The following is an 11,636-nucleotide window of genomic DNA, read 5'->3' as shown; positions in this document are numbered from 1 at the left end:
AAAACATTCGTCAATAAAAAATTAAATCTGTTCTTATCAGCTTAATATCTGATACGATCCCCATGTGGGATCCTCGATATTAAACTGATTTTTGCAACATGGCGAAGTGCTAGGAGCTTGCTCCACCTTTGCCGCGGATCGGCCCGGTATTGCAGTACCTCTGGGATCGGTCCACTCCCTTCGGGGAGACCAAAAACAACCCTATCAACTAGTCAAAATCAAGTAGGAGACGATTATGTTAATTGGTTATGTACATTAATGAATCGTGTTAATTTGAATTGCAGTAATTACTTCACACCAGCCAACATCGTATGAGGAAAAAGCCTTGGAACGAGCAGCAGAAGTGAGTCGTCAGTCGAGTCCGGGTTTGATGGGTCGAAGCTGAACAACTGCAACGAGTTAGAGGGAAGGAAGGAAGGAAGGAAGGAAGGAAGGAAGGAAGGAAGGAAGGAAGGAAGGAAGGAAGGAAGGAAGGAAGGAAGGAAGGAAGGAAGGAAGGAAGGAAGGAAGGAGAAAGAAGGAGAAAGAAGGAGAGTGAGGTGAGTAATATCATTTAATAACTTTAGATTAAAGATTATGTGCGAGCAAAGAAATACGATGGTTGGTGTGGAAGGAAAGAAGTTGATTTTATGAATGGGGGGTTGCCAGTTAGTGCAATTTTAATTGATTTTGTTTGTTTTCTGAGATAGGTTATATAGGGTGAAGTTTTTCTCTATTTATATAAGTGTGGAAACTGGTTTAGGTAGCTTAGTGGTTTGTTATGAAAAGGCTGGTAGAGATGGGTTGAATAGTGTTAGACTTGTGTCTGCATTTACTGGAGAACTGGATTTGGTATTTAAATGGCATCTAATATGATGTGGTCATTGTGCAAATAAACTCTAAATCAACGGGTTTACTATGATCGAGAACCTAACTATAATAGTTACCCATTGTTGGCATGCTATTCTCTTTTTTTACGAAATTACTTACTCACTCTCCCTTGTGAGTGAGGGAGGGAGGAGTGTGTGTGTATATCACTCGGAATTCCTTAGTCGGCTCTGACGGCGAAATTATATTCATACATACATCAAGATTAGACGTTTATCTATTTAATTTACCATTGCTGGAATGTACCAATGCGTAATAAAGACGAAATTCGACTTGAGATGGAGGGAGGTGTTGCTTTGGTGTGGTTTTACACGGCAACTCAACGATCGTTTGCCACTTCCACGCTTGCCTGCCAGCCGGCCAGCCACTAGCCTCAAAGTGAATTCCAGTGTCTTGATTAGCTTTACAATCCATCATTTACCTCAATACACACTAACAATGTGTATTTATATACTTCAATCGAGCATTCGATGCACACATTCACCTGTAATATATACGTCAATGAAACCCAGAACCCACCCAAGTTCAAGCGCACCTGCACTCTCACCCCTCTCCATTTGAATGCTAGTTTCCTATTTAGATTTCAAATGCTTCATTCACCCCTCTAAACACCACCGACGTATATTTACATTCTTTATTTAGGCAATGTATGCAGGCACACATTCATTCACGTAAAATAACGAATAAAATTGATATAGAATCTACTATAATTTGCAAAGCGACCAACCACCAAATGTCATTGTGAAAGCTAGTTTCGTAATTAGCTTTGCAATACTTCATTTACCTCCCTAAACACCAACAATGACCGAGTATTTGTATACTCGGTAAAAGCGATGGATGGATTCCTTACACATTCACATATATTAAGCAATGAATTTGCTATAGTACCTACAGTACTCAGACTTCTCGAATTACTTACATCTTCTTATATCTTAACTTTGTTGTTCATTCAACAACAGAGTCGTTTTCCAGGGAATCGCGTTATGTTAGATGATGCATCGCCTCGCCTCGCCTCGCATGGCATCGAATCGCATGTCATTGCATCGCATCGCATTGAACTGCATGGTATTGAATCACAAGGCATTGAATGGCATGGCATGGCATGGCATGGCATGGCATGGCATCACGTCACGTCTCTCGTCTCTCGTCTCTCGTCTCTCGTCTCTCGTCTCTAGTCTCTAGTCTCTAGTCTCTAGTCTCTAGTCTCTCGTCTCTCGTCTCTCGTCTCTCGTCTCTCGTCTCTCGTCTCTCGTCTCTCGTCTCTCGTCTCTCGTCTCTCGTCTCTCGTCTCTCGTCTCTCGTCTCTCGTCTCTCGTCTCTCGTCTCTCGTCTCTCGTCTCTCGTCTCTCGCCTCTCGCCTCTCGCCTCTCGCCTCTCGCCTCTAGCCTCTAGCCTCTAGCCTCTAGCCTCTAGCCTCTCGCCACCCAGCCCTGCCTCGCTTCGCCTCGTCTCCGGTTTGTGAAAACGATGTATCAAGCAAAGTGTTAGATGTGAAAAAGTCGTGATATATATACAAAAATGGAATAGTTGGCGCGTAATAGTGCTGTTCGTTTTCTGTTATGGTATCAGAGAGAGAACGTCTCCTATTTATATTTTTTGACGAGCGTTGGCGTAACAGGCCCCTTGCACTTTTAATTCGTTATTGTACTTTTCAAAAGCTGTAGCTACCTTAAGACACATGACAAATGGAGGTTTATGTATTAGAGTTAAGCGCTATACTCCCTGGCCAGGAGCGAATTCGTGAAACGCCACGCGAGTCTGTTTACCACTTTGCCGCCAGTTACATATTCACTACTCATGAATGAAACCATGTAATATCATGAATTTGCATATATATATAAATTCATTGATCAGGTAAGAAATGGTTAAAGCCTTTACTGCATGGCGTTTATATGTATGCTTGAATTCGAATAGTACTCAACGATAATCACATGCCCTTTTGCAATTGAAACTCGCTACGTGGTTTCTAGCCGCAATTGTTGCCTGGTGTTGCAGAGCAACCATGCATCCTATCGCTTCTCAGCCTTTTGGCTAAGATCAAAGTGTAGTACTGTACTATCGTCCGCTCGTCCGAAAGGGGTTAAAGGGATAGTAGAATCTACACTTTAGCGATCCTGGTAGTCTTAAAACTACCTGTAGGGAGAAGGAAGTGGGTCGCCGCGTCGCCCATCCGCCTCCAACGGTGAGGACGATAGTACAGTACTACACTACGATACTACAGTCGGTGGAGGTGGACAGCAAGCCGTGAGGCTTGCTGTCCACCTCCACCGACTGGCTTGTCCGGGGCCAGTCTTTCGGTGGGAAACGCAATAAATTGCGTTTCTCTCTGAGCTTCTGCCTTGTACAAGGCTCAAGGAGCTCGGAGGGAAACTCAATTTATGCTTGCATAGATTGTGTAGGTGTCCGCACGAACTTCCCCTCCGGGTTAGGAGGAGTTAAAGGGCCGGCCCAATCAGCGAGCGCGCTTCCACCAACACCGACCGTCCAGCCATCTAGTGGCGGATTTGGGAGTTAGCCCAGAACCGATCACTGGTAAAAGGGGGAGCAAGCTCCTCAAACTTTACATAGTGGCTGGCAAGACGGCAAGTCCCCCGTGATTGCCGTCGACCTTCAGGGGCTGGCTTGTCCGGGGCCAGTCGCCTAAAGGAGAGACCATAGACTCTGTCTTCCTCCACATCTGTGCCTTGAGCCAGGTGCTGGAGGATGAACATAGCCTATGTTCACATTGATTGTGTTGTCGTCCGCACGCCCGTTTTTCGGAGTTAATGGGGCAACATAGTCAATGTCTGTCTCTGTCCCAGTCACGGCCTCGTGCTTCTATCACTTGTGATGGATCCGCGACGGCCTTCAAGGCTGACGGTCCCATGGGTGGAGGAGGACCAAACCCTGCAGGCGGCAACCCAGGTCGCTGCCCACAAACACAACCCACAGTACCGACACCACACTGGCCGCCTGAAAGATGGACCAGCGACGACGGTGGGACCCGAGGTCGACCTTGGTGAGTCGGCCTCAGTGCTCAAGATGGACCACGACTCGAAGACGACTGCCTGCCCTGACCCCAGCGATGTGAAAGTGGAAGATGACGATTCCAGGGACGACTCCAGTGACGACTGTCTGGTGATCGACTTAGACGAATCGACCACGTGGATGACGACGACCGCTGGACATGAGGTCGCCCTTGGCGAGGCGGCCTCAAGGAGGACAATACTCCCCCACTCTGGGGTCAGTCTTGGGAGGCTGGCTCGGGGTAGGGTCGACGCCCGAGGCAGAAACGCGGGGGTCAGCGCTGTGAGGCTGGCCCACTCCACAAACAACACCGAGGTCGCCCTTGGCGAGGCGGCCTCGAGGAGGACCATACTCCCTTGCCCTGGGGTCAGTCCTGTGCGGCTGGCTCAGGGTAAGGTCGACGCGCAGGGTGTGGAAGGTGATGTGAGGCTACCCCGTGACTCCACTAGCACCACCGGGGTCGCCCTTGGCGAGGCGGCCTCGAGGAGGACCATACTCCCTTGCCCTGGGGTCAGTCCTGTGCGGCTGGCTCAGGGTAAGGTCGACGCGCAGGGTGTGGAAGGTGATGTGAGGCTACCCCGTGACTCCACTAGCACCACCGGGGTCGCCCTTGGCGAGGCGGCCTCGAGGAGGACCATACTCCCTTGCCCTGGGGTCAGTCCTGTGCGGCTGGCTCAGGGTAAGGTCGACGCGCAGGGTGTGGACGATGATGTGAGGCTACCCCGTGACTCCACTAGCACCACCGGGGTCGTCCTTGGCGAAGTGGCCTCGAGGAGGACCATACTCCCTTGCCCTGGGGTCAGTCCTGTGCGGCTGGCTCAGGGTAAGGTCGACGCGCAGGGAGTGGACGGTGACGTGAGGCTACCCCGTGACTCCACTAGCACCACCGGGGTCGCCCTTGGCGAGGCGGCCTCGAGGAGGATCTTACTCCCCCACCCTGGGGTCGGTCCTGTGCGGCTGGCCCAGGGTGGGGTCGACGCGCGAAGCAGGGAGGTGGTGAGGCTACCCCTTGACCCTTCTAGCACCACCGAGGTCGCCCTTGGCGAGGCGGCCTCAAGGAGGACCTTACCCCTCCGCCCTGAGGTCAGTCCTGTGCGGCTGGCCCAGGGTGGGGTCGACGTGCGAGGCAAGGATGTTGAGGTGAGGCCGCTCTGTGACGCTGCTTGCTCCACCGAGGTCGCCCTTGGCGAGGCGGCCTCGAGGAGGACCCTACTCCCCCGCCCTGGGGTCAGTCCTGTGCGGCTGGCTCAGGGTGGGGTCGACTCGCGAGGCAGAAATGTGGAAGTGAGGCTACCCTGTGACCCTTCCAGCAACACCGAGGTCGCCCTTGGCGAGGCGGCCTCGAGGAGGACCCTACTCCCCCGCCCTGGGGTCAGTCCTGTGCGGCTGGCTCAGGGTGGGGTCGACGAGGACGAGGGAGTCAGCGCGGTGAAGCAGGACCAGGACACACCACACGACGCCGGTTGTACCAAGGTCGCCCTTGGCGAGGCTTCGAGGAGGACCACACTCCCCCACCCTGGGGTCAGTCTTGGGAGGCTGGCTTCGGGTGGGGTCGACTCGAGAAGCGACGGGAAGGAGGCCAGCGCTACGAGGCCGGCTAATGACGATACCAGACGCCCCGAGGTCGCCCTTGGCGAGGCGGCCTCGAGTGGGACCCCTACTGCTACCACCTTCGGCAGAACAAACCCGGGGGCCAGGAATGTGAAAACGGTCCCTGATGAGACGACCATCATCAGCGATGACAGCCCCGAGGACGACCCTGACATGTGGGCTCCAAGGACGACTCCATCTAGGACGCCGTTCTACAGTTTTACATCTGGGGTCGGCTTAGGCGACTTAGTCACATCAGCTGGCGGGATCGGCTTCAGCGACCAGGCCAATAAGCCCAGATTAGCTAGCGCTCCACACCTGAGGTCCGGCTCGACGCCCGCGGATCTGGGGGTCGGCACCAGCGACGCATGCCCCGGGGTCGGCTCCAGCGACACTAGCCCTAGGGCTGGCTCCACCAACAAACAATTGAGGGCTTGTGCCTGCAATACACCACTAAGGGCAGGCCCTGGCAGTGCCAAGACATACACCACCAGGGCCGACCCTAGCGACGACTCCCAGACATCCATAGTTCCGGAGACTGGACCAGGGGTCGGCGCCAGCGACGCTCGCCCAGGAACACACTACACAAGCAAGCCCTGTAGGGTTGGTGCCGGCAATACATCCCTGAGGGCCGGCCCTGGCTCCACCAAGATTTCTACCACCAGGGCCGACCCCAGCAACGACTCCCAGACAGCCACGGTCCAGGTGACGGTTTCGGGGGTCGGCGTCAGCGACGAACAAGACTTCTGGGACAGCCCTGTCTCCCAAAGACCCCAGAACAGGCGCTATACATTCAGGAGGGTTCAGAATGAGTCTGACAGCAGTAATGACAGCCGGGATGCCCTAACAATGAGCCAGGAGATCAACGGGCTCCTGAACCAAGTGAGGAACGGAACCCCTGGGGCAATAAACGATCAGAATAATACACAAAGACCCCCTCACCGTGGGTCCCCTGCCCCTGGAGAAGAGAACGACGCCAACAGGGCAGCCCCAGACACCCCAAGCGCGGACCAACAACCACAAAGACAGGGAACCACCCTCACCATATGGTTCCCACTACCAAGGCACTTCAAGTGCACTGAGACCGCCTGCCCTCACGTCCACTCAGGGAAATCATGGACGTGTAAGAGAGTATCCCTAGTGAGACACCTGAGTGGTGGCCACAACATCAAGATCGGGCGAACAAGATACAAGTGTGCAGGGTGCAGGAAAACGCTGGGACAAAGACCGTATACCCATTCATGTGCCCGGCTTCAAGGAATTGTGGCAGCAAGACAAGATGACAGCGTCCAGTTAGCGTTCCCATGTAACAGACCGAATTGCGACTTTTCATTCAATTCAGTCATAGGGAAAATGAGTCATGAGCTATACCATGTGAGACGAACAGGCCAGGAGCGACGGAATGAAAACCAACAGGACCCAGACGGAAGGGCGCCACCCCGCACCCCAGCACCTGAACCAGCACCTCACCGCCCTGACACCCTACCCCCCCCACCCACCAACCCCATCCATGAACCCGCACCACCACCTGCATCACCTATTCCTTTATCCCCAGTACCATCCCCCACCCCCTCACCCCCACCAATCCTACCCCCTCTCCAGCACCCACAGCCTCACCGACCACCCCCCACTCACTTGTGATCACCCATTGTGATACAGGTTCCTTTCCCCCAACACCCCTCCCCTACCTACCCTGATCCCACAGGGCCTGAGGACGAAGACCGGGCCTCCCCAGAAGCTAGCGGCGAGGACGACAACGAAGACCACGGGGGTGATGTGTCACAAATACTTGACAACGGTGATGAAGCGGTACGGCTAGATAAAGAACCAGACGAAGCCGACCAACCAGAACTGCAACCAGATGAGGCGACCCAAGATTGGGCACTAGAACCCTTCTACGCTCCCCTGCTGGCACTGCTACGCTCCCCGGACTGGGACGAGTTCTCGAGCCTCCTGAATGAAATTACAGAGGCGGTTCAAGCCCACTGCAACATCCGGATAGACGAGAGTAGACCAGCCCCCTCAGCCATCGATGTCAACGACTGCAAGGCGATCCAACGCCTTTACAGAAGAAACCGACGAAGGGCGGTGAGGCTGATCACATCAGGGGAAAGTCGCCGCTGTGAGATCCCCTGTGAGATCATAGAGAGGCATTTTTCAGAGGTACTAGCCGCTCAACCACCAATAGAAGACCCAGTCACACTCCAGTCCATACCTGAAGCGCAGGAAGATCGCGCTGAAATTAACCTGGACCCAATTAGAGAAGGGGAAGTGGAGGTCAGGCTAATGAGAGCTGAAAACAGTGCCCCAGGGAACGACAGAATCACCTACAGACACTGGAAGCAGGCTGACCCCGACTGTAAGGTAATAGCGGCGATCTTCAACATCTGCCTGCAACAGAAGAGGATCCCCCAGGACTGGAAGACGTCACGAACCATCCTCATACCCAAGGATGGTGACCCACACGCAATCAACAATTGGCGGCCCATTGCTCTGTGTAGGACAATTTACAAGTTATACACAGGAGTTCTGGCTGCAAGACTGAGGAGATTGAGCAAAATCAGGCCCTGTGCTCTGCGCAAAAAGGATTTATGGCATCAGACGGGGTCCTTGAGCACAATTACATTATCCAGCACTACCTTGACGAGGCACGAGACAGCAATAAAGAGATTTGCATTGCGTCACATGACCTCACAAACGCCTTTGGTTCCGTGCCATTAGAGCTCATCGACGCCTCCCTCACAGGGATGGGCATGGGAGCAGACTTTGTCACGGTGATCCAGGGCATTACAAGAGGAAATTCCACCAAGATTCAAACGGCGAGTGGTGAAACGAATGATATCCCAGTTGACTGTGGGGTCAGGCAAGGATGCCCCATCAGTGGCCTATTATTCAACATCGCCATTGAACCTATACTGAGGACCATCATCAACACCGGATTACAAGCAGACCCAGGTCTCAAGCATCCCTGCCTTGCCTACGCAGATGATATAACCCTGCTCTCCAGGACAGCGGAAGGCCTACAGAACCTCATTAACATCACCTCTGCAGCCTGTGAAGAATTGCATCTAAAACTAACCCTGTGGTGTTTGTGTGTTACTGAGGAAGTCTTGGTTGTAGGGTTGATGTAAAGTCATGACTTGGTTACTGACTTTAATACTTAATATGATTACATGACTTGTAGCTACCAAGCTTGGCTGGCGTCCTGTACGCTCTTTTGTTTACCTTCTCTCTCTGGCGTCTCAGCCGCCGCACATAGAAAACGGATGGTACCATTTTCTGTGAACATGACATCCCTCCTTTTCTTTAAAAAGAATGAATACAGGATGTCTACCATGCTTGTAGCACAAAGCAAAGTTATTGACACAAAGTAAGTTATTACCATATCAAGAGATACTGCATACATTTAACATTAATTAAGCACACAAAGAATTTAAACAACTTAATCTTTTCCACAAAGGATTTCAATGTTAAAAATACATATGCAATGTTAAACATGAAAGAAACTGTAATACAAAGTTACAAAATATTGAATGAGATATCTGCATTATTCAAACAATATTAAATTTAGTTTAGCATAATAAGTAAATACTTTTCATTACATAGGAACACAATTAATCATCAAATCGTGTAGGGCGTTTAACATGACGTTTAGGACGAGAGTCCTTAAATGCAATAACATCCCTTGATGAATTGTTTGTCGGGTTATAACTATTTTTTTTTCTTTTGCACGACTTTGCACTTCATCATTTTCTACACTAGTTGGAATCACTTTGAAATAAGCCATATTACGTGTTATACTATGATCTCTATTACTAGCTGTTACCATAGTTCCTTTTACACTAATCACTTTATATGGTTTTGTATCATACGGCATATCTAACTTTCCCTCTTTTTTCTTTTTAACGAGAACAGTGTCACCAACCTTTATGAACTGTTCCTTTGCACGTTGATCATGAGCAATTTTCATTTTGCCCTTGGCTAGTGCATCCTTCTGAGCGAGACGTTTATCCGTTACCTCGGCTGGCATGACGGGTAGTGCGATTCTCATAGGACGTCCAAATAAAAGTTCGCCAGGCGACTTGCCCAGTGTTCCATGTGGTGTTGCACGGTAGTTCCTGAGAAAAGCATACATAGCTTGTTTCCAGGATCGTCCTTCGGCATGAGCACAGCGTACCGCTTTCATGAGAGGTTGCATGAATCTCTCAACTTCTCCATTTGCTTGAGGATGTAGTGGCATCACACGGCGGTGTTTGAATCCAATATGCTCAGCAAAGTTGACAAAGTCTTGTCCATTGAATGGCGGTCCATTGTCCGTCTTGACAACTTCAGGAATGCCAAAGTTTGAAAAGATCTTGTCAAGTTTCGGGATGACGGCCTTTGCAGATGTGGAATTGATGATTTCTACTTCTGGATAACGTGAGTGATCATCAATGACTACCATCAAGTACTCTCCAGTTGGTAGTGGTCCGCAGAAGTCCATTGATACTTCCGTCCATGGTGCAGCAGGTAGTGGTGAAGGTTGTAGAGGTGTTGGTCTTGAAGTATCCACTGCAGCTTGGCAAGGGACACAGGCATCATGCATATCCTTTGCTTGACGATCAATGCCAGGAAACCACACCTTTTCTCGTAGCAGCTGTTTCGTCCTAACAAGACCTTGGTGTCCTTGATGTGCAAGCTTCAGAGCACGTTGCTGGAGAACAGCTGGAATCACGATACGAGTACCTCGCAGCACAGTGTCGCGTTGTTGCGTAACACTTAATTCTGTCTGGATGCGTTCAAGTGCTTTGAATGCATCTTGGTCAACTCCTGAGGGTGGGATGCGTGGAAACTTTTTCTTAGTCAATGCATCCACTGTTGCTTGCAGAGTTGGGTCCTCTAGGGTTGCAGTACGGATTTCATCAAGAGTAAGAGCCTTAGGGACTGCATCACAGGTTACAGAGTGTACATATTCCTCGGCAACTTGCTGATGCTTGGTGATGGTGAAACTGTTGGCAGGATGTCGACTGATGTAATCAGCGGGATTGCCTGCACCCGGCTTGTATTTCACCGTAAAGTTGTATGGTTGCAGACGAAGAGCCCATCTCTCAATGCGAGCTGGTGGTTTGGACTTTGGATTATTGAAGATGGTCTCCAACGGTTTGTGGTCAGTGACTATCGTGGTGAAGGGTGCACCAAGCAGATACACATTGAAGTGTTCACAGCCCCATACAAGAGCAAGAGCTTCCTTCTCTGTCTGACTGTATCGTTGCTCAACATCTGTGAGAGAACGGCTGGCGTAGGCAATTACTACTCTGGAATCTGGTTGACCAGGTTTGTGTTGGGCTAAAACAGCACCTAATCCAACAGGACTAGCATCCACCGTTAACTCAGTGTCCATTGATGGATCAAAGTATGCAGTAGTCACATTCTCTACTAGTGCATCTTTCACAGCATCAAATGCATTTTGCTCGATATCGCTCCAGTACCATGATGCGTTTTTCTTCAGGAGCTCACGTAGAGGCTTTGTAATGGTAGCAAAATCTGGAATGAAGCGAGAACAGTAGTTTGCCATTCCCAGAAAACTATGTACTTCAGTGGACGTTGAAGGAGGTGCAGCATTCTTGATATCTGCAACTTTCTTAGGATCTGGAGACAGACCTTTGTCACTAAGTACATGTCCAAAGAATTCAATTTTATGTTGATTGAACTCACACTTTGCTCGGCTTAACGTCAGATTCTTTTCTCGTAAGCGTTGCAATGTTGCACGAAGAGCTTTGTCGTGTTCAGCTTGGGTACGGCCATAAACAATGATGTCATCAGACATGTTGTCAGCATTAGGTATGTCTTGCAATACCTGGCTGATGATGTGCTGGAATACCTCGGCAGCACTGTTGATACCAAAACTCAGGCGCTTGTACCTATACAAACCTCGATGTGTCGTAAACGTTGTGATGAATCGACTCTCCTCATCAAGTTCAAGCTGATGATAGCCCTTGTTTAAATCTAACTTGCTGAATACAGTTGCACCATTCAAGCGGTAGATCATATCATCTACAGTCGGTGTAGGATGGCGTTCACGCATTATTGCCTTGTTGGGAACACGCATGTCCACACAAATGCGTATCTCATCTGGATTCTTCGGCTTTGGTGGAGTGACAATTGGGCTTACCCATGGTGTTGGGCCTGTTACT

The 11,636-nt window shown here is 50.5% G+C and overlaps 1 protein-coding gene and 1 pseudogene across 1 annotated transcript in view; both read left to right on the top strand.

The window, feature by feature from the left end:
• LOC138361483 (U2 spliceosomal RNA) lies at nt 1-180 on the top strand (annotated as a pseudogene).
• The window catches only part of LOC138361471 (uncharacterized), a 47,349-nt gene continuing 35,874 nt past the window's right edge, over nt 162-11,636 (top strand). Inside the window, exon 1 of the mRNA XM_069320796.1 lies at nt 162-539. The gene's annotated coding sequence lies outside the window, so the exon portion shown is untranslated. The remainder of the gene's footprint in view (nt 540-11,636) is intronic.

This window comes from Procambarus clarkii, unplaced genomic scaffold (assembly GCF_040958095.1).
Source record: "Procambarus clarkii isolate CNS0578487 unplaced genomic scaffold, FALCON_Pclarkii_2.0 HiC_scaffold_408, whole genome shotgun sequence".
NCBI classification, from domain to species: Eukaryota; Metazoa; Arthropoda; class Malacostraca; order Decapoda; family Cambaridae; genus Procambarus; species Procambarus clarkii.
Note: the sequence above shows the minus strand (reverse complement) of the source record. Positions and strands in the feature narration are given on the sequence as shown.